Source organism: Dipodomys merriami, unplaced genomic scaffold (assembly GCF_024711535.1).
Source record: "Dipodomys merriami isolate MVZ:Mamm:240054 unplaced genomic scaffold, mDipMer1.0.p SCAF_28, whole genome shotgun sequence".
Classification (NCBI taxonomy): Eukaryota; Metazoa; Chordata; class Mammalia; order Rodentia; family Heteromyidae; genus Dipodomys; species Dipodomys merriami.
In genome coordinates, this window is record NW_027204270.1 from 6,924,286 (window position 1) to 6,947,714 (window position 23,429).

Below are 23,429 nucleotides of genomic sequence, written 5' to 3' on the forward strand. Positions count from 1 at the left end.
TCAAGCCCCAGTACTGGCAAAACACACACACACACACACACACACACACACACACACACACACACACACACGCACACACGCACACACATGCACACACACACGCACGCACGCGCACACACACACACACACACACAACAAAAAAAACAAAAAAACAAAAAACTAAAACCCCAACAACTTAGATTGGGCTTTCAAGCCTAATGAGAGTAAATCCCAGGAAACTGCTCAAAGAAAAAAGAGCAAAGCAAAGCAAAAAGCCACTGATGATATCCCAGGGCTGACTGTAAAAAGATAGGAACTAGTCAGTATTTGTCTGGGAGTCCCAGAATTCTGTCTGGGCCAGAATTCAGGCATGGGGTGCAGGAAGAAAGGGTCACATACACTTTTCTCCAGAGCAGAGGAAAAGATGGGAGAGGAGAGCAGGTTGGCATGACGGGGCTTGTCTAAGCACAGCTCACATTGGAAAAAGACGGAGAGAGAGATTTAGATATTTATGGGAAATACATTTGTTGGTGCCAAATCTGGGGTTTTATTGTCAGGGGGAGAAAAAAAACAACCAAACCCAACCACCGAAACTCGTCCTGAAGTGAGAATCCACACCGAGGGCACCGATTTCCCCATCAAACCAGTTTTATTGGATATAAATATCTAATTATTCGTACCCAGCCCTGGAATGCCAGACATTTTATAACATGTGTAGGAGTCTTTACAAACGACTTATATATATATATATATATATATATATATATATATATATATATATAGTATATTTATATATATTTATATATTAACAAACCCGATTTGAATTTCATCTGAATTATTTTTCGCTTCCTAGGCAGGATTTGTTTTGTGGTGTTTTTTTTTTTAAAACAAACCCAGAAAAGATCTAGAATGTTCTGGTGTTGCTTATACCTCTCTTTTTAGTGTGTGTATGTGTGTGTGAGGGGGGGTCTGAGATCTAGTAATGCTGAACCTCAAAAACATAGAAGGAACCCCCTCACTGTGATTCCGTGACAGCTGGGCCAGCCCCTCCCTGCCCCAGCCATTCGGTGGTCCTCAAACCTACCCTGACTCCTGGCACTTAATAACCACAGGGCCCACAGCCGCAAGTCAATACCTCACACATGACACAAACGTGATGTTCCAACCAGACAAACACAAGTATTGATGTTTCCAACAGAAAGCGCACGATTACCCGGCGCTGCACCACCTGTGAGCTCTGCACAAGGTTAAGAACCAAGGGAGGAGGATGAAGAGCCAGAGCTGGGGGAGTGGGGGGCGGGGTGGAGTTAGCTTGCAGGCAATAATGTGGATCAAGACGTTATCTAGAGGCCTATCTTCATCTAGAATTAATGCACTAAAGTTCTTTGCTTTTTCCTCTAAATGGTTTTAAAGTGACAGTGAATTCTCGGCCTGGACCACAGGGGCTTGGTGGCCCGTTGGTCCTGCCTGAGCCTGTCATCTCCCCAGCCGGGTCCCTGTCCCAGCCTCCTTCTATACCTGTCTCCCTGTACTTTCTCCTAACTGCTTCCTTATATATTTAATATAACAGCTCCTGACCCAAAGGCTGAGTGGAGCCTGGGCTGGGGACACGGAGGCAGGAGTGGGCAATGCGGAGCATTTGAACACGGTGCCTGGCTGGAACAGGGAATCTGTGAGCACACAGAGGCTGGGATCTCCACACAGGAGTCTTTGAAGTTCTAAGAAGGGCAGAAGCTGCAAAGAACAGGAAGCATCTGGGCACAAACTGGAGGGTACAGGAGGACACTGGGCAAAGCCAGGGTCGGGAAAAGCTGTTCCTTGAGGCCCTGTGGCCTCGTTTGAGTGATATTTAGGGAGACTCTAGCCAGTGGCTGCCTGTCTCTGTGGATAGTGGGAATTAAACCACATCTCCAAACAGACCCCACCCCCCTTCCCTCAATCAGACCTACGGATTCCAGGGAGAAAGGGTTCAAGGTTAGGGAGAGCCATGGGTCTCCGTCTCCGTCTCCGGTCTCCATTCGAAGGATGCCCATCATCTTCCACTTAGAGACCCGCACTCCGGGGGATGGGCTGGGGGCTGGGGGAGCTGAGAACAAACAGCAGCCACAGGAAGAGTTGAGCATTTCAATTATTCATATGCCAGATGGATTCTTTTCCTGCCTTTTTTCTATAAAAATAAGGAGGGAGGGAGCAGGTCTTCCAACAGTTTCCAATAAGGGGGAGGGGGACAGGGAGAGAAAAGAGAACCCAAGCTCCCTATTTGTACCCCACCCCAGCTCTGAAGACTCTTGTTCACCTTCCCTCCCCATCCCCCCTTCTTCCTTCCCTCCCCCCTCCCCTCTAGGACAGGGCAGAGTAGATGTAGACCTCTCTCTGGCTGGGACCATAGATGTCTTTTAGGTACCCAAGGAGCAGAGAACAGAGAAGCAATGGAAATTGTTAAGGGAAGGGAGGGGGAGGGGGAGGAGCAGAGTGCTTAGGGTGGAGGGGGAGGCAGGCAGAAGAGGGTTCTGACCTTCTGTGAAGGATATAAAAAATCCAGCCGCCTCAGGGGACATCCAACTATCTAGCATATTGCTGTTAAAATGTCTGCAAAATTTAATACACTTGGCATACCATCTAATCAGTCCTTGGAAATTCGGGCACTCTCGTCCTCCAGTGCTCCAACCGCCTCAGACCTCATGCCTGAGGGACTCCTATCCTCACCCTGCTCCCCAATTTTAGAAGTCATTCCCCCTTTGTTAAAAAAAAAGCCCAGTTGAAGTGGCTTTCACATTTTGTTCCTGAAGCTTGTTCAAGATCCAGAAAATGTTAGAGAGCTTCTAGGAAGCAGGCAGCATATCAGAGAGGGCTCAGGTAGGAGCCAGAGGCCAGGACTCTGGCACCCAGACTTCCTGGGAAGGCACACTAGTAGAGGAGAGAAGAGGCACCATGGGCAGGGGTATTCCGAGAAGGAAATGTGATCTTGATCTATCCAGGGACGCCGGTAAGAGCCATTTGACCTGACAGCTCTTATTTAAATAGTTACCTGGCTTGTAAGACAGCTGTCCTCTGAGGTACCCATGCGCTCTCCTGCACACACAAGCAATGGTACAGGCATGGACCACTGTAGCCACATGCTCCATCCATCCATCCATCCATCCATCCATCCATCCATCCATCCATCCATCCATCCCTTCATAAGGTTCTCCCACTACACACAAGTCCCCAATAACCAGCTAAGCAGTCTCCAGATCTGCCCAGAAAAATGTACTGCCTGACCTTCTACCTAAAGCAGCGCAATCAGCGACTAGTATAACCTGGATATTTTTGGCAGGTCATCACCTGTTTTGGCTTAACAGAAAGAAATCTCACAGAGTTCTTCTATGGGACCTGCAGGGGTGGGGTGGGGGAACGGAAGGGGTGGGGGAGCAGAACACACACCTCCTTGAGGTGTATGTGTGTGTGTGTGTGTGTGTGTGTGTGTATGTGTGTGTGTGTGCGTGTGCGCACCAGTACTCTACTTCTTGAGCCACAGCTTTACTTCTGGCTTTTGCTGGTTATTGGAGTTAAGAGTCTTAATGGACTTTTTCTGCCTGGGCTGGCTTTGAACGGTGATCCTCAGATCTCAGCCTCCTCAGTAGCTGGGATTACAGATGTGAGTCTGGCAGGAGATGGGTTTGTTTGTTTTGGGGGCGGGGGCGGTCATGGGGCCTGAACTCTGGGCCTGGGCGCTGCCCCTCAGTTCTTCAGCTCAAGGCTAGCGCTCTACCACTTGAGTGAGCCACAGCGCCACTTCCAGCTTTTTTCTTTTTGCTTATGTGGTACTGAGGAATCGAACTCAGGGCCTCATGCATGCAAGACAAGCGCTCTACCACTGAGCCACCTTCCCACCCCCAAGGGTTTGTTTTTTTTAAAAAACTGAATCCTCTTTGTCCATTTCTAGTGGGCTCATCTCTGACTGACCTAAAATCTCAGGTGGCCATGAATCATCCTGAAGGACATTGAAGTGACAGACAGACCCTAGGATATTAGTCTCAGCACCACACTGTTTGTAAAAGGGGCCCACTGTTGAGAAGTAGGCAGACACCCAGCAACTTGAGGGAACCTAGAATCTTCTCTCCTGCAGGACTGAATATGGTAGCAGGTCCCTGAGCTAGGTAACCCTGTAACTCTTCTGTCCTTCAGCACAGGAAAGAAATAGAGCAGACAGGAGAAGGATATTCAAGTGGAGAGATCAAGGCCAGCTCCCTATGCAGGCCGTTCACTTGGTCATATAGCCTGAGCTTCTGTCCTTGATTTTTGGGGGGATGGGGGTGGGTGGGTGGGTATGGGCAGTACAAGGGCTTGAATTCAGAATCTCTCACACTCGGCAGGCACTCAACCTCTTGAGCCATCCCTCTAGCTCAACTTTTTGTCGGCTATTTTGGAGTTAGAGTCTTACAGCCTTTTCTGCCCAGGCTGGCTTCACATTGTGATCCTCCAGATGGTAACCTCCTCCATAGCTAGGATTATAGGTGTGAGCCACTGGCGCCTGGCTTGCTGTGGAATTTTCAATTTCACAACAAAGGGCTCCACATTTGCATTCTGCACCGGGCCCACAAATTATGTAGCAGGTCCTAGGTGTTTTTTTTGTTTTTTGTGTTTTAGAAGATCACAGGGTTTGCATCCCTGGGCTCTGTCCCCCTCTAAGTCAAGTGACATCAGAAAAGCCACTAATTATCTCTGGCTACAGGACCTGGTGGCAAAGTGGGGTGACAGCACAAGTTCCTACAGGGGGGGCAAGAGAATTAAGAGGAAGAAAACAGGGAACACACTCTGGCAATGTGGCTGCATGCTCCTGGAACGCAGACATGAGGTGTGTTAAGTCAAGAGGAGAAAATGAGGCCTATAGCACCTGCGCGGGGGGCGGGGGGGGCTGGGGGGCAGTAGTTTCTGCCCACCTTTCTCTGCGGCAGCCAGAGGTCAGCTTCCAAAGCAACGTGGCAGGGAGCCGAGGGCATGCCCAGCCTGCTGGCCCCATTCACAGGTGAAGAAACTAGGGCAGAGTGAGCAGATGACCTGCCTGTTGTCACCAAGCTGCCTAAAGGCAGGGTGAGGCTGAGGACATACTGTTCTCTACATCCAGGCCTCTACCCTGGCCAAGGGACATCCGAGATGGGGATAGTGACAAAGAAGGCAGGATGGGAAAGGACGTGGGGGAAGGCCTCATTACACTCACACACACACACACACACACGCATACACGCACACGCGCGCGCGCACACACACACACACACACACACGCTAACACATTCACACATGCACACACGGTAAAATTAAAGCTGAGAACTTGGCCAAAAAGAAAAACCCTACCCCTGCTCCATCGAAACTTATTTTAGGGCAGGAGGTAATTGCCAAGGCTCCAAATAAAAAGCCAACCACAGGCTGTAAACGGCTCCAAGTCTTTAATTAGACCCCGAGAAGAAAAAAAAAAAAGTAGTAGCAAAAAGAAAATGAAAGCAGGATCAACTCCCAGAGGAGAGAATACACACGGCCCCCTCCTGCGTTCCCTGTCCCATGGCTTCCTATGGCGGCTGCCCTGCCCGTGGCTGGCACTGGGAAAGCCCACTGAGCAGGCACAAGCCAGGACAGCGCCTCCTACCCTGCCCGACCAGAAACCTGGGGCCTTCCCATTTACATCCAGCCTTGTGAGATAGCCTGGCCCCCTCATGGGGCTGGCCTCGTGGGGGTGCCACAGGACCCAGGGGGAGGTGAGAAGCTATTTGCTATTTCCTCCACCCTTGGCAGGGGGCGGGGGTGAAGGGTGCCAGTAAACAAGGCAGAGGAAACCTACTGATGCAGAGTGGCCGGTCCATCAAGCCTCAGGCCCAGCTCTCTGGCCACCAAGTAGCCATACCTCATTGTGTCCTCTAGGCTGGAACCCCAGCTCCTTCTCATGGGCCAGGCTGGGAACGGGGGGGGGGGCCGGGGATGAGATGATCTATGCAAAGTGGATGACCCCACCATTTCTCCCGACACAGCCCCTCCTAAGCAGGAATAGACACACTCAGCAATTCTTTTTTTTTTTTTTTTTGGGTCCAGTCGTGGGGCCTGAACTCTGGGCCTGGGCACTGTCCCTCAGCTCTTCAGCTCAAGGCTAGCGCTCTACCACTTGAGCCACAGCGCCACTTCCAGCTTTTTTTCTTTTTGCTTATGTGGTGCTGAGGAATCGAACCCAGGGCCTCATGTATGCAAGGCAAACGCTCTACCACTGAGCCACCTTCCCAGCCCTCAGCAATTCTTATGGTGACAAGAGACAGGGGAGGGAGGCTATCCCATAAGCAGTGCAGCAAGGCAAGCGCATGTATACCCCAGGCCCCTGCTCTGCCCTCTTGGATAACACAGGATACCTAGGCTTCTGGCAGGGCTGGAGAGAGAAGGGAAAGCCACCTATGGACAGAACATCTGAACATCTGATCTCAGAAGCTAAGCAGGGGTGCATCGGCATAGTACTTGGGTGGGAGCAAAGGGGAATCCACCCTCGGGCAGGCATGACTCTCATCTAAATTAATGCAAACTCAGAGCACCAATCAAATCCCACGGATGGGGGCTCTTTCTAAGTGCCCAGCCCAGCACCTGCCAACCCGTGGCAGAAGCAATGGGTGCTGTGGATAGTCCGCCCAGACACCCAGGGAAGGAGCCTGGAACTGAACACCTCCCAGTGCTGGTCGAGACATGGAACAGAGGCCGGGGTCCCAGTCCTCAGGGCCCCAGAGTGGCGGATGGTGAAGTAGGTGTCTTTACCCATCTTTATCCTATGCATTTCTCAGACAGAACATCAGAGACACCACAGGAGGAGGTAGACCAGCAATGAGGGCAGTAGTCACCCCTCATTTAGTGTCTCCCAGGGCCTAGGTCCTGTCGCAAGCGTTTCAGAGACCAGATGCCTGCAGAGAAGCTACATCTGTGCCCATTTCACAAAGGAGGACAACAAAGCCAAGCATGCCATCCAACCACAATGATGGTAAACCTGGGGACACAATTCAGAGTGGACTGTCTCAAAGCCTGTCCTCCCCTTCCTCCTGTTCTCTTCCGGTTGGTTCTCCTCCTCATCACCTGCTCCAGGCAGAGGCAGGCCTGGTGGACCCATCTCTTCTGGTTACTCTTATGTTGGGTTCTCAGATCTCTGCTTGAATGCATGTGTCCTGTGCATTTAAAGTAGGTGATCATCAGGATTGCTTGCCTCCGATTCCCAGCTACCCACTGCACCCAGCTGAGACAGCCGGAGTCACTGGGACAAGCCAGAGGGGTTTCTCAGCAAGGGAGACAGTGCATCAGGCCTCCCCTGGCCACCAGGGGCTCTGTGTGGGTGCTGGGTAATCCTTGGAGTTGTGTGGTTCAGCCCTGGGCCAGGGAATTGGATTTCCTCTCAGACAAGGGGGTCCTGTGACTGCTGATTCTCAGCTTCCTCCTTAGCTTGAGAATGGATTGGGGGGGTCGCAATCCAGGACCCCCGATCCTGCCAAATTCATTCACTCTCCATCTTCCCGGAGTGCTCACCAGACCCACCCAGATGGTGACAGCGGTATGACTTCTCCCCCATTCCCTCCTTAGAACTTCAACTCTAGTCTCGCTCCCTTCCTTTCTAAATGGCAGAAGTTCAGGAAGAGCAAAGCTCCGCTGTTCCCTCCCAGCCAGGCATGGCCGCCACACACTGACTGGGTAGGGTGGCCAGGAGAATCTTATCTAAGTTCAAAGTGCCGAGAAGTTCTGTGTGGGATCTCCTGACCGAAGTTTCAGCACGGTGAGAGCTTCTCTTCTTACATTCCACCGATTTGGCCAGGAAGTGGGGGTTCAGAGGATCCAGAACTTCGACTGGCCTTCCTTATTCCTTGGAAGTGTTAAGAGACAACTCTAGAGCCACTAAAAGCTCACATAAACCTCAAACCTCAAAGGCCTAGCTGGTCCCTCCTCGCCCTGTATGGAAATCGCTCCAGCCAGAAATATTGGGTTCTTTGGGTGTCTGCTCATTGGCATCATATGGGCACTGCTGCTGGCTCCTCTGAGCTCTGAAGGACTCATGGCCCGTCAAGTGCCTGACGGTGGCCATCAGACAGACAGCTGGCATGTAGGCAGGGCCCTTGTGTTAACAGAGAGGCAAAGACTTGAGCCACAGCCCAGAGAAGCCCTGCCAGATGTGACAACTCAGAGTGGACTGTCCCAAAGCCCGCCCCTCCCCTTCCCCCACTGTCTTCCAGTTGGTTCACAGTCTAGGGTCAGCACCTCTTCCACGACAAGTCTTATCTTGGGGGTGAGGGATTCCATGATGACAGAGGCCCAGCAACTGTGTGCTGTGAGCCTCGGCTGGCCAGACAGCTTCTCTGTTCTCAGCTTTCCTCCTTTTAAAGGAGGGGGTGCTTCCCGGGGTGGGCTGAGATTGTAATTAGCACACAGTACTCGTGGAGGGTATCATAGTTGTGGCGACTATTTATTTTCATGGGGCATCCGTCTCTGACCCTCTTCTCAGACATGGCTACAAGAAAATGGAAGATCTAAGCGTGTGGTCTAGAAAGCCACGCTTCCTACATTCTTTTTTTAAGGAGATGGCTCACGCCTATAATTCCAGCTACTCAGGAGGCTGAGATCTGAGATCGTGATCCAAAGCCTGCCCAGGCAGGATATTCCGTGAGACTCTTCTCTCCAACAAACCACCAAAAAGTCCTTAGTGGAGTTGTGGCTGAAGTGACAGAGCACTAGCCTTCAGCAAAGAAGTTCAGGGGCAGCATCCAGGCCCTGAGTTCAAGCCCAGGACTGGCACACACGCATCCATGTGTGTGCACGCACGCGTGTGTGCGCGCGTGCACACACACACACATACACACACACACACACACACACACACACACACCCCTACTGAGTAGGTTTGATTAGAAGTCACTGCAGGGTCTGGCCAGATTGTGTGAGCCTGAGTGATTCAGAACTCACATGCTCTCTGAGACACACGGACCTGCGAGGAGACTGCAGAGGAAGGATGCATGATGGGCCTTCCGGCCCCATCTTTAGGTGGGATGATCTTCGGATGGAAGCGTCTATCTAGGGCAGCAAGGGTTAATACTGGGGCCGGGAGAGGCCAGGCAGCACGGAACACTCCCTGTTTATTAATAAGCTATTTATCACCAGCTTTGCTTTTAATGCCATTTGGGCTTAATGTCGTTAATGAAATATAAATACCCACGCTAACGATGTCGGTCAGAGACAGCACGGGCAGCAGACGTCTCGAGAACTGGGGCCAAACCACCGGGCACGCTGGGGAAGAGGCTGAGAGCTCAGGAAGCGGAAGAGGTTCCCCCACCAGCTCGGCACTCCCCCCCAGCCCCTTCTGCTCCCACCACAGACTCCTTGGCTGGCTGTCTATGCCGGGAAAAGCTGGGAGGAGGCAGCCCCGTGGGCCGGGGAGAGGAGTCCTCTGAGGACCAGGATGCTGTTAGCTCCTAGAGCACAGACACGGACAAGATAGCTCCCATCTCGGGCAGTGCCCACCTGGCACCAGGCCCCTTGGCTGCAGGAGGCTGGACTTGTACCAGCTGGCATTGGGCCCCTCTCCCTGCCCTGAGCTCTCTGACCACAAGGAACAGAGCCAGGTGGGGGGGGGGTGGCGGGGGGGTGGCAAGGGATAAGAGGAAAACCTGTAAAGTTTTCCCATAAAGACCCAGGCAGTGGTGGCTCACACCTACAATCCCAGCTACTCAGGAAGCTGAGAACTGAGGATCAAGGTTCAAAGCCAGCCCGGGCAAGAAAATCTGTGAGACTTTTATCCTCAATTAACCACCAGCCACAAGTGGAGCTGGCTTGAAGTGGTAGAGCTCACGGACAGCACCCAGCCCCTTAGTTCAAACCCCATGACCAAAAAGAAGAAGAAAAATAAACCCCCATGCTCCCCAGCCCCTCCAGAGGACATGCCAGCTTCCCAGCCACTTCAAGGTGTCCTGCCACCTTGAAGTGATCACAGGGCATCTCTGGAGTCTCAGTGGTGCCCAGAGGTTGGTAGATGGGTATTTGTGTCTTGTATGTGTGTGTGTGTGTGTGTGTGTGTGTGTGTGTGTGTGTGTGTGTGCTGTTCCCAGGACTTGAACCCAGGGCCTCAGTACTGTCCCTGAGCAATTTTTCTCAAGGCTACTAGCATACTACCACTTGAGCCACAGCTCCACTTCCAGCCTTTGCTTCTGGTGGTTAAAGATAAGTCTCACAAGCTTTCCTTACCAGGCTGGCTTTGAACTGTGAACCTCAGATCTCAGCGTCCTGCATAGCTGGGATTACAGGTGTGAGCCACCGGCACGGGGCACAGATAGGGATTTCTGTTCAGTATGCAAGACTCTGGAACAGGGTCTATGACCTTGTGCCTGACCTTCACTGGCCCCTGCCTGCCCTCTTCTCCGGGACTCAGAACAGATGCTCTTAGTGGGTAACCATCCAACCCAGATCACCCAGAAACTTAGGCTTTCTCCATCCATGGCCAACTTCTACAGTCATGCCTGGGAGAGGTGGCCGTGGACACTGTTCCCAGCCCTAGGGTGACAGGCGTCCCAGGGGAGACTTAGAGCCTACACATCTGGGGGTCAACCTGGCCCCAAATACAGGCTTGGAGATTCCAGCACGGACTGACCTTTGCCTCCATCCTCCTCTGCCAGTTTGGAGGCAGTGGGGGTCACGGGGACCCCTCCTCCCCTACCTGCCAAGTCCCTTGGAAAGATGCTGCTCCCAGAGGGAGCCCTCACAGGCTTTCCTGGGGGAGGGAACCTCCAAACTTCTATATCCCCACACTTGGGATTGCCAGAAGAAATGTAGGCTGCCCAGTGACACATGGATGTCTAATATACCAAGAATAGGTTTGGGTTTGTTTTGGTTTTTTGTCATTCATGAGGCTTGAACTCAGGGCCCAGGCGCTGTCTCTGAGCTTCTTTTTCTCAAGGCCAGTGCTCTACCACTTTGAGCCATAGACTACTTCTGATTTCCTGGTGGTTTATTGGAGATAAGAGTCTCGTGGCCTTTCCTGCCTGGGCTGGCTTCAAACTGAGATCCTCAGCTCTCAGCCTCCTGAGGAGCTAGGATGACAGGCGTGAGCCACCAGTGCCTGGCTATGAATAGGATTTTAGTATAAATATCACCTAAGCATCCGATGGTAGACACTTGAACACTTCCAGGCTGTGTGTGGGAAATTCCCACCTCTCTGGGTGTCCTGAATCTGCATCTGGTACTCAAGTAGCCTTGTCCCTGCTACACTGCAGGAGGATCTGACAGGTGGGGACAGTTTCAAGCGGGCGACAGGACCATCAGGGACCTCAAGAGGGATGGAGGTCCCCAGCCCTGGCCGTGGGCCTCCGGATGGCAGGCTGGCTCTAAGAGGCTGTCTTACTAAGTGCCCTGCCTGTCCCCAGGGGTGTGCACCCCCACGCGGCTCCATGCCATTGCTCACCTTTGGGGGGGTCCCCTCCTCCCGCACCCCCCTCAAAGTCACCTCCCCGTCCCTGAGGAGCACAGGGCTCATTTGCTGGGGCTTGGTGGAGCTCAGCTCTGAGGCTAATCCCCTGGGTGGTTCCTGTCAGATTATTAATTAGCTAAAGCGGATCGGTCCTGGAACAACATGCGCTTGGACTTCAGATAAAGCAGGCCAAGGAAGTGGGGCGGGGGCTGCTTAAAGTGACAAGACCCTGTTTGTAAACTTCCCTTGGGGGGAGGTTGGGGCTGCCACGGGGCAAGCTCCACACCCACCCACCTACCCACCCACCAATCCACCACACAGACTCATTTAAAACACAAAGAGAGTGTGTGAAGGCTGGCAAGGAGACACACCCGGACCTAGAGAGGAGGAGTTGGGAGGAAAGGGTCTTGTTTCTTTTTTTTTTTTTTTGGGGGGGGGGGTCCAGTCGTGGGGCCTGAACTCTGGGCCTGGGCGCTGTCCCTCAGCTCTTCAGCTCAAGGCTAGCGCTCTACCACTTGAGCCACAGTGCCACTTCCGGCTTTTTTGTTTTTGCTTATGTGGTGCTGAGGAATCGAATTCAGGGCCTCAGGCCTGCAAGGCAAGCATTCTACCACTGAGCCACCTTCCCAGCCCAAGGTCTTGTTTCTTAATAAAGAGCTGTGTCCGCTGGCCTGAGCTGGAGGCTGACACCTGTAATCCTAGCTACTCAGGAGGCTGAGACCTCACGTTCACTGGTTCAAAGCCAGCCTAGACAACAAATCCTTTGAGGCTGGTATCTCCAATTAACTACCAAAAAGAAAAAAAAAGAAAGAAAAGGGGGGGAGGCAAAAGAGGTGCTGTGGCTCTAGGGGTAGAGAGCTAGCCTTAAGCAACAAAAGCACAGGGACAGTGCCCAGACCCTAAGTTCAAGCCCCAGAACTGGCAAAAACAAAAAAACCAAAACTAAAACCCCACTTTATTCCACATCAGATCATGTCACTGGACTCTTCAAAAGGTGTCCACTCTGGTCTGGCTCACTGCCACCGTCCTCCAAGATGCTAATGAAGGCGGATCGCGTCTTCACCTCCTTTCTGACCTCACCAAATTGTCGCAACCTCAATGACACTCCGTTCCCCCAGAAGCCACCCACGTCTAAAATGGCCCAGCTACCCCACCCTCTCAATGCCAGCCTCCAGAGGGGCCTCGATTGTTCCCACACGCACTGCCAGCTGGTCATAACTTTATCCCTTTCCCTCACGTGTCATTTGCTGTCATCCACCAGATGGAAATTGTAGAAGGGAAGGAATTCTCACCTCTGATGTAATTCCCAGTGCCTAACACAAGGGGCACCCATTGTTGCTCAGTAATGGCCAATAAATGAATGAATGAATGAATGAGTGAGTGAGTGAGTGAGTGAGTGAATGAGTGAAATGGAAGATACTTGAGCAGCGTAAGCTCAGGACTGAACCAGCACCTCGGTTTTCACCCTATGTGACTGAGCCCAGGTCCACCCCATGGGCTTGTACCCTCCATTTCCTCTTCCCTGGCCTTGTCTGCCCGCCCCCCCAACACCCCCCCATCCCCCCCATGGCCCGTCCAGTCACTATGCTAAGGGCCAGCATACTCCATTCCTCAGCATTCCTCAGTGTTTCTGGGAACTAGTCTTCCTTCCTTCCTTCCTTCCTTCCTTCCTTCCTTCCTTCCTTCCTTCCTTCCTTCCTTCCTTCATTTTTGTGGTGGTACTGGGATTTGAATTAAGGGCCCCATTCAGCCTACCATTTAATCCATGCCCCAGCCCTTTTTTGCTTTGGTTATTTTCAAAATAGTCCCTTGTTTTGGCCCAGACTAGTCTGGACCACAAACCTCTTAACTATGCTTTCTATGTGGCCGGGATGATAGGCATGCACTACCTCACATAGCTTTTTGTTGTTGATATGAAGTCCCACTTACTTTTTTGCTGGGTTTGTCTACGTGATTCGCTGTCTCTCACCATCTAGGGTACCAGGCCTGAGACGCCCCAGTAGCCTCAGGTCCTGGTCTTCTGAGATACGCCCCAGGGGGTGCTGGGAATGAGAGGGAACATTGGGGCCCACAGCTGCTGACCGGGACCCAGCGCAGTGGTTGGCAAACTCCTGGGCTAGGATCCTTTTGACTTGAATCGGTGAAGCTGAAATATTGAGTCACAACGGCCCTAAACTTCATTACCAGCTCTTAACACAGATTACTAAGGGAAAAAAAAGTTGCTTTTAATTGCTTTTCCCCATTAGCATTTGTGGAGAAGAAACTAGTATTTAATTACACCTCCCTCTTCTCAGCGTCCCTCCCCCCTCGCAGGGGTCCCCTTCCCAGCCTATCAGAGCAAGGCTGGGGGCAGGAAAGGGTCCTGCTCCCCAGAGATGCCAAGGAACCAAGCTGGGAGCTTGCTTGGGTGGGGTGTGGAAGGGCAGGAACACTTCAGAGCTTGGTGGAGACCAGCAGCAGGCTAGGCTGGGCGGCCAGCTGACGGGAGGCCCACAGCTTCTTTCCTCAGCAGACTCCCCTCTGGGCTGAACCACGTGCACAAGCCCAGGTCTGTGTTTGTGTAGACTCCAGAATAAAAGAGGCAGAGGGGAAGCGGAACGGAGAACAGGAGGAGCTTCAAGGGCTAAAGGAGAAGGTTGAACTCACAGCCCCAGGACTCTGCTCTGCAAAAACAGACGCTCCGTGCAGCGATGGGTGGGTGGACACAGGGACCACAGGGATGGAGGAAGGGCGGCAACGCCTCTCCCGTTTTCCTTAAGACACCAACCCTCCCCAGGCCAGGCGCTGTTCCGCCCTTCGGATCAACCACAGCACCAGATGAGAAGCACCCCTGCCCAGCACCGACATATACACACACATTCCAGGTAGCTCTAGACAGGACGGGCAGAGACAGACTTCTATTCCTCTTCTCTGCTTTTCTGGGGGTGGGGACTCAGGGGGGGTTTCCCTTCTTTGCTTGGTAGATGGGAGGCACAGAGAGTATTGAAGAAAATGGGCTACAGACCAGCACCTACACCAAGATTCTTCCTCCGATGAGAACCAGAAAGATCAGCAATTTGTCCCCAACTATCTCCTGATCACACATCCATCCAGACCCCAGGGGGCTACATCCATAGATCACCCCAGAGCACTGAGTCACACAGGGATAGCAGAGAGATGCAGAACCCCCCCTCCATTCCCCTCCCTCGGCCCCCTTCTCTCTCCCCTTCTCTCTCTAATCCACCACCCCCTCCAACCCGCAGCTGCGCAGTTGGGTGCTGCCAGCCGCACATCAGATCAAAGCCCTGGAGGATGGCATTAGAACTGTCCAGTCCAGTTAGGATGAAGGTCATAGATCTAGTGCAGAGCAGGGACGCAGCGAGCAGGAAAACCTCCCACGCGTGCACAGAGGCATCCGCCTGCCCACCCAGATGCCCCACCCCCCACCCCCCGGCAGGCCCTCCCAGGAAGACCGAAGCCAGCGAAAACACCAGCTGTGGGCCTGGGACATCCCTGTCACCCTGCTCCAGCCACTGTCGGCCTGCCCTTCCGCTCCTTCCCGTTACACCCGCTGGAGGATGAGCCCCTAGAGCTTTCCTGAAAGGCTGAGCTGCGGTGTCACACGGTACTTTTCAATGGGGGGGGCACCAGGACGTGACCCCCCCCACACACACGTAAGACGTTGCCAGCCTGCCCTTCCTGTCACACCCACTGGAGGTCAGGCCTCCAGAGCTTTCCTGGAGGACCGAGCTGGCCCATATGTCTGGGGAGATGCTGCCAGCACCAGCCGGCGCTCTTGGGGCCCAGCAGCTGGTGGTGACAGCTTCGTGCTTGTGCCAGCCAGGTCTGAGGCTTGTTTATTGAACTATACAGCAGTGCCCAGGGCTGGGCAGAGCCTGTGGGGGTGCGGGAGGGGCTCGGGATGGCCTTGTTCTTACAGCAGCGATGCTGGGGTTACCTCCGCCAACCTGCTCGCACAGACCACGTCTGGATCCAGAAGCAGAGCGCCTCCAGGCAGAGGCTCCAGATAAAGGGACGGGGGCTGAGTGCGGTCGCCCACAGTAGTTTGCACCTTTCTGTGTGGAAAGGTGGCTGGGATTCCAACCAAGGAGCTGGGGCCGAGGCTGAGCCGGCTTCAGCGGAGGCTGCTGCCAAACCCATTCCCTGGCCCTCGTGGAGAAGCAGCTGAGGGTCCCTATAACCGGGAAAGGCCCAGACATTCAGCCCCAGGGGACACCGAGCCCCTTTCAAGCCACAGGGACAGAAACTCTACTGTCTCTGAGTCCCAGGCTCAGCATAGAACTCACGGAATAAGGGTCCCAGACTGGCTTTAAGCCAAAAGGACAGTGAGCCTATTCCAAGGCTAGTCGCTAACAAGTGACCAAGAGGCAGCCACTCAACCCACTCAAACAGGCCCTGCTTAGCAATCGGTGGGATTCCAGAGGGGCACTGCCTTCCTAACCCACAAGACCCAGTCAGGTTAAGGACTAAGGGGAGAGAGGAGGCGGCCCTGGCCACACTCCAGCAGGCTCAGAATGCTTCAGACATCCTTCTCTTATTCCTCCCGTTCAACCCATCGGCGAGTCCTGTTAACACTCTTTCTACACACAAGTAGATGCTTCTCCCTTCTCCCTGCTCCAGCTGCGCTTCTTCTCTCTGCTCTGGCTGGATCTAACCATGCCTCTCTGGCCTCCTGAGTTTTTTTTTTCTCCCTGGCTTGCCCCTTAGCCTTCTTTGATGTTCGATTCCCAGGGCCCCTCCAATGGTCTCTTTTTAAAATAAACACCAATCGGATCACTTTACCACCCTACTCAAAGCCCCCAGGGATGTCCCATCACCCCAAATGAACCCCTGACTTCTCCCGTCACAAGACGGCAAGGCTTCTTATGTCTTCTGCGTGCTGAGGAGTGAGCTGTAGACACCAAACCCTCCGTAACTGCCAAATAAACACAACCGATCTTCGGCACAGCAGAGATGGGGGGGGGGGGGGGATGGAGCTAGACAGTGCCAGACCCATGGACCAGACTAAGCACAGACCTGCCCCTTCCTCATACTCTGCGGAGGCAGGACACCTGTGAGACCTCAGGTCACCCCTGCCACAGAGCAGTCCTGCCTGGAGCCGCATCGGTACTGAAAAAGGGCTGGGACTCGGCCATGACATTCCCTCCTGGAGCGCTCAGCGTTCCCAAGCTTCATTACCAAGCCGGAGACAGCCGATGCCAGGATGTAGGAGTCCCCCTGGACCCGCAGGGCCCATGCACTGCGTCGGGTGTGAATCCCAGCTGGCTTGGCCCTTGGGAATCAACCGTGAGTGGAAACTTCAGAAAGGGAAAGACTAATAGGCATGTTTTGCCCAGAGAAAGAAGAAAACAAGAAAGCCTGGCACAGAGATGAGAACAGGTAAACATCAGCCCCTCAGAGGAGAGCAGAGGCCCTGCGACAACCCACTCAGCGGCAGGGCACAGGTGGGCTGGGGGCCATCCTCGGGCTCCTGCCTTCCCAACACTCATGAGCATCAGGGGAAGACTGAGTCAGGCAACAAATGCCCCGGAAGGCAGAATACAGATGCTAGCATGGGATCCGAGTGAGAGAGACTTCCACACAGTCTTTTTCAGACTACAGTCTAAAAGCCCCGTCACCATTCAGGGAACAAGCGTGCCCATTCTTGGAGGACGATCCCACCCTGGACACCAGGGGGAAGGGTCTCTGCCACATGGTTGTGCCACCTGGGCAACCACAGGCGCTTTTGCATCTAATTTGCAAATCCCTGAACTGCATTCAGAGCTTCAGCTTGGCCCAGAGGAAACATGGTCCGAAATGAAACAAGCTGGCAGCTTCGGGACACCTTCCAAACCCCAGTGGGGACCAAGGCACCCCTGTGTACAAATGCACCCTTCCTGAGTTCCAGGTTCATAGGGGCAGAGCTAGGGCATGAAGGGAGGGGCAGAATGCCTTTGCCCAAGTACTCAAAAGCGCGGAGGCACAGATAGGTATACCAGGGTGCTGACTCTAGTCCGGCACATACACCAGGAAGGGGCTCTGGCCTCATCCTCTCCAGACAACCCCGAGACTCTGCCTCAGGCTCCCTCTCAAGATCTAGCTGGTTGCTTTTATCAATCCCTCGCCCCTTTGGGCTGGTTCCCTCATCATCTCTAGAGAATACTTAATAATGGCCACTCTGCAATGAGTCACCTGCTCTATGTCAACCCTCATCTGCAGAACTGCCATGTTTGGTACTTGCAGGTAAATATCTGATGATAAAGCCCCCGCCTCTCCCTTGGGCTTGCCAGAAGTTGGTTTGCTGTAGACCAGGGACGGTGGTGAGTGTCTATAATCCCAGCTATGTGGGAGGAATAGAAAGGAGGATTGTTTTTCAGGTTGGCCTGGGCAAAAACAAGAGACTCTAATAATAATAATAATAATAATAACAATAACAATAATAACTAAAGCTAAAGGGCTGGGACACGGGTCAAGCAATAGAGTACCTGCCTAGCAAAGTCATGGCCCAGAGCTCAAATCTTCCCCCACCCCAAATTAGTAACTTGGCCATGGCTATCTCCATGGTTCAGAAGCACCTTCTGAGCAGGGTCATGTCAAGGCTGGGGTCACCCAAGAGCCTCCACAAGTAATCCCTTGGCTGGCTCCCCCAACACTGAAGTCATGGTGGTATAACCTCTATATATGCAGAACGGCTGCACCTGCTATGCCCAAGGCTGAGTTCAGAATGATCCTCTGTTTAGAACCCAGGTGGCATCTGATGGGGCAGAGGCCTTGCCCAGGCTGGCTTTGAACCACCATCCTCAGACCTTGGGAACCCTGGAAGGACTCAGGATCAGTGGGTCCAACTTCTGTATGTTGCAGGCAGGGAAAGGAAAGACCCAGAAAGAAGCAAGCAGTGAGCCCATGGCCCTGCTCCCAGGCCCGGGCTTGCTTCCCAGGACTTGAACTCAGTACTTGACACTGTTTGCTCACTGGTTAGTGCTCTACTGAGCCATACCTCCAACCCCTGGGCTTGCTTCTCAATCCGACATTTTTCTTTTCTTTTTTAACTTCGATGAGCTACCACCATCTGTTTCAGAACCCACTGGGAAAGGCAACTCTGGGGTCTATGTGTACCCCACCCCGAAGAGATGGGCTAGCCCACCCTTCCCGGGCTATCTGGGAACCGGAAGCTACCTTTGCATCCCAAGAGGCCAGGATCCGAAGTCCATTCCAACGCACACCACTGGGGGAGTTGCAGGCCCCCCTTATGAAGGAGGGACGGGTGGCCGGGGCTGCTTGAAGGGCAGGTGTGATGGCGAGGGTCTGCCTGCGTCAGTAAGCTCTGCGTGCCTACCAAAAGGAGAAGGGGAAACAGAAGATTAGGCAGCCATTGGCACCCACAAAGCCATTCTACTCAAAGGACAATGGGAGGCAATGTTCCGACACCTTGTGGAATAACCAGCCAGCAAGGCAAGAGATTCTTGCCCCTGCCTGCCAATCAGCAGATGGCATTGCTAAGGTATAGGCCATGCCTGACTCGGCGACCAATGTGCCCTTTGCACAATGATCAGCCAATGCCTTTGCAACGTCGCACCTAATAAAAGAATCAAACAGAAAAACAACACTAGGCCAATCAGGTGCCAGCCTGGGTAACAACAGAAGATCACCACACCCAAGGCTCGGCACCTGGGGTGAAAGGTCAGCCTGACATTGGACCAAGCCAGCATTGGAAACAGATCAGATCTGTGTAGCACACCAAACCCCTGGGCTCCCCAGCCTTGTTCCTGCAGATTCTCCCTGGGCTGGCAGCTCCCCAGCAGTGAGCAGCAGCAGCAGCAGCAGCAGCAATGAGCCGCCTGTTAGGAATCTAAAAAAAGCAATCAACAGGTGTCTGTGCTCTCTGAATTGGTGAAGTTGCTTTCTTCACCATTTCTGCCCTCACTTTGCTACTGTGGTATTGTATCTCATAGGAAAAAGAAAGAAAGAAAGAGAGAGAGAGAGAAAGAGGGAAGGAAAGAAAGAAAAGAAAAGAGGGTGTGGACACAACTCAGGAATGAGACTCATTTGTGATAGGTGCTAGTTAAAAAAAAAAAAAAAAAAAAAAAAAGGCCAAAGAAAGTTGGAGCCCAAGTACCGGCAACCTTTGTGTCAATTTAAGCAAATATTGTGGTGTTTCCATGGTGATTCCTGTTTTGAATATCCACTACACTCACTTTTTAAAGGGCTTTTCCTGTTTGCGTTTCAACTTCAAACCTGTAAATATTTTCAGCCTTTTTAGGGAAAAAAAAAAAAAACCACCCAAGTGCATGCAAATGCAAATATACCACTCCATCTCAGGGGCCACTCACATGGAAGGCCTGGAAGACAAAAGTGGGGTGCGTGGAACCCCCAAAGGTGCTGTGTGACCCCTCAAGCTGTCATGCCCGCCCTGCGTGCTGAGCTGGCACTGCAATTCTGGTCCCTTCCCCTCCATCATGTGTGTGGGTGAGGGCAGGACTTGTAGAAACCCCCAGGGGCTGCGTACACCCCCCAGGTGTCAGTGGGCCTGGCAATGACTGCATGGAGAGGTATGGATTGGGTAGCTGCCTGGCAGATTCTTCTACTTGGCCCAGCCCTCAGAGGCCCTGGGGGGGCCTCCCTCTCCCCCTTTTCCCCCTCGGGGTACCCAAGCCCCTCCCCAAACTAAACCTGAATGGAGGGGGAGTTGGATCTTTGAAGGCCAGCTTCCCTTCAGCAGCGGCAATGCCATAGTGACCAGCTTCCCAGGGGACACTGGGATGGCTGATGACAGCCAGCCATGGGGGGGGGGCGGGCAGAGCCGATGGCAGCCAGCCGTCCGGGTGGATTTGCCAGGCTCTGTGGCACCCTTCGCACCACACAGAGTTAACAGCGGGGCTTCCTGGTTTCTGTGGACTCCGGCCAGGCCCCTAATGTGAGTTTCGTGTGATTTGGGGGAAGTGGATTTCCTTTGTTTTCCAGTTTGGGAATATTTTTTTTCTTTAAAAAAGAGGAAAAAACACTTTAATGGGAACTTCAGGGCCACTGGGAGACTCACTCCTCTGGGTTCTGAAAAGTCTGTTAGTCTAGAATCCCGCAAAGCCCAGCCAGCCACCTGCTGAGAAAAAGAAAACGGCTTTGGGCTCCAGAAATGGGGTACTTCAACTCATCTAGAGCTGTCACCCCAGAATGCCCTCCATTATCCCACCAGAAGGACCCCAACCCAACAGCCAGCATGATACACAAGAGCCAGAACTTCTCTCTCCCAGCTTTGCAAAGGGACACATTCGTTCTCCGGAGAAACAATGTCCAGAGAAACATGTCCACCTCCATGAGCACTAGAAGAAGCTGGAAGCCCGTGGTATAACCCAGTGTCCTGCTCCACAGACTCCCTCTGCCCCAGGGAGCAGCTTTGGCAAGAAATCTGAATAAAGGGTGTGGCCAGGCCTCTTCCCCCCCCCCCCTCCTCCTCCCCTTCAGTCTTCCCCATTCCTGCCATCCCCCAGCCCTGCCAGGGCGGGACCTTACTCCCGGGACTGTCCCCAACCAAGTGGCCTGACCCATTTACCAAACCAGGGCACAGGCCCTGGGGGCCATGGCACCCACACAAATCTCGGTCAGTAGGTACAGAGCCTACAGCAGGGATCTCTGACCAGCAGCCCTGGGGTAGAGAGAGAAGCCAAGTGTAAGTATAGAACCTGAAGATAGGGGTCTAAGGCCCTGTTCTGCCGCTTACCCCGCTGAGGGCCAGCTCATTTCCCTACAGCCCGGTTTCCTCACCAGCCAAGGTGAAAGAGGAAGAAGAGGAGCCTGCTTCCCTCCTACCTCGTAGTGTGGGATCGAGCAAGGGAGGTAAAGGGGCCTTAATGAATGTTCCAGACATGTCTAGGACAATTGTCACCATTCCTCAGAGCCTAGTCAAGGTCACCTTCTAGGATCCACCCCACGCAGCCCTGCCTGCATGGCCTTCTTTCCCTGTGACTTGTGAGTCCTCCACCACTTCGTTAAGAATCCATGCTGGAGTCAAGTAATTTGTTCACGAGTCTGTCTCTAGCACTGGATTTTGAGCTCCTCAAGGGCAGAGCCCAGGTCTTAATTATCTGCGGATCACCGGCACTTAGCAGAACAGCTGGACCACAGTGGGCGGCCTCAGGGCTGGGGAGCTGACCGGAACACTGGATTCCATGTCCGAATCAGATGGGTCTGGCGCCCCTTCTCTCTCTCCTCCTTCATTGGCCGCTCGCACACTCTTCTGTTTATTTCTCCTAAGCACCAGCCTGTACCTTGGTCTCTTGCCTCTCCTGTGACTCTAACACTTGCAGGATCAAGGGGACCCTCTGGTTTCTTGATCTGCCTCCAACCGATTCTAAGAATTATCCTCTGTGTGTGCCAGGGGGAAAAGGGCATGGGGGGTGGGGAGATACGTGGTCCTTACCCTCTGCCAATCGTCCCCCATGAGAACAAATGATAGGAGCCTACTAGATGCCATCTGCACATGTGAAGCACTGGGCTGTGGACTCTTTACAACATAAAAGCAGGAACAATATGGTCCTCTCAAGTAGATTAGGGAGACCAGGCGCAAATGACTCAAACAGAGACCAAGTGACTTGCCAAAGGTCGCAAAGGCTGGCGGGCTCCAAGGTCCACCTGAAATTTCCTCCTCCTTGCTTCCCCAGGATCCCTGTGCCCATCCCCACCTGACACTATGTCCTGGATCTCACTGCTTCTGGTCTCAAAACAAATCTCCAGCAAGTTCTCCAGGACTGTCTGGATGTGATCTGAGATCACAGCCAAAGGCAATGTCTGTGCTCAGGAGCTTCTGGCTGGGCTCAAAGTGGGGGAAGACAAGGCTTACGGAGGTATGGTTAACAGGAAGGCTACCTTGTGAACAGATCTTGGCTGAGATCCTGCCCACTGCTCTCTATAGCTTGTGTGTGTGCGTGTGCATGTGCGCTGGTACTGGGGCTTGAACTCAGGGCCAGGGCAGCATTCTCCCCTCGCTTTTTTAACTCAAGGCCGGCATGCTACCACTTGAGCCACAGCTCCATTTCTGGCTTTCTACTGGTTCACTGGAGATAAGAGTTTCATGGACTTTCCTTCCTGGGCTGGCTTCAAGCCACAATCTTTAGATCTCAGCCTCTTGAGGAGCTGGGATGACAGGTGTGAACCACTGGTGCCCGGCTCCCAGCACTATCCACCAGCTGAAGGAAGGACAGGGCCACCTAGAAGGGGGCCACTCTTAACTCAGGAGGTCCAGAGGGAATGGGACAACTTCTGCCTCCTCTCCCCAGCCACGAGGGCATCTGAGGGGCTTCACCTTCTGTGGGGAAGTGAAAATTCCCCACATGGGGTCCTCCTACCACAATGAACATCTGCCTCAAAGACTTGGGGCTACAGGACACCCCCCATTTTCACCTAATTGAATAAGTATGTGGTGGGTAGGGGCCCTCTCTCCCCAATCATCTCTTCAAAGGGGAGAAGGCGCTGGAAGATGAGCCAGAGTAGGGAGAGGAAGGACAGAGCGCTAATGAGCAGATTTCATAAACTACCCATGTGAAAACAAAAACACAGACGTGTACATTGCCCAACTCCAGGGCTGTATGGAAAAGCTGGAAAAACAATAAAAAAAAATCCACATCTTAATACAAAAATCCTACATGATGTGTCGTGGCACGAAAGTGTTTTTCACTGCATTTTTCAACTCTGATCTCACGCGGCCTCGACGGGTACGCCCAACGCACAGGCGGTTGACGGTACACAAACAGAGCAAACACACACAATTAACCAAAACACAGGCAGGAGATACTCAAATCGGCCCACGCCAAGTGTCTCGGGGCCCCTAGACAAGACCAGGTTGGCTCTAAGAATGGACCCCTTTAGATTTCTGAAGGATGGATACTAGAAGAAGAAGGAGGGAAATAAAGGAGGCAAGAAAAGCTGCTCTAATGGAAGGAACCAGAATTCCACAAGCAGAGCTCCCAGCCCCGCTGGGTCCAGGGCCTCTCTGTACTCAGTACTGTCCTGTTGCAGAGAGGAGACAAGGCAGGGATCT

At 53.0% G+C, this 23,429-nt stretch overlaps 1 protein-coding gene across 3 annotated transcripts in view; it reads right to left on the minus strand.

The window, feature by feature from the left end:
- Positions 1-23,429, minus strand: part of Casz1 (castor zinc finger 1) — a 152,360-nt gene that overhangs the window by 101,371 nt on the left and 27,560 nt on the right. For all 3 annotated transcript variants that reach the window (XM_070037340.1, XM_070037337.1, XM_070037338.1), the window contains exon 2: positions 18,575-18,730. The gene's annotated coding sequence lies outside the window, so the exon portion shown is untranslated. The remainder of the gene's footprint in view (positions 1-18,574; positions 18,731-23,429) is intronic.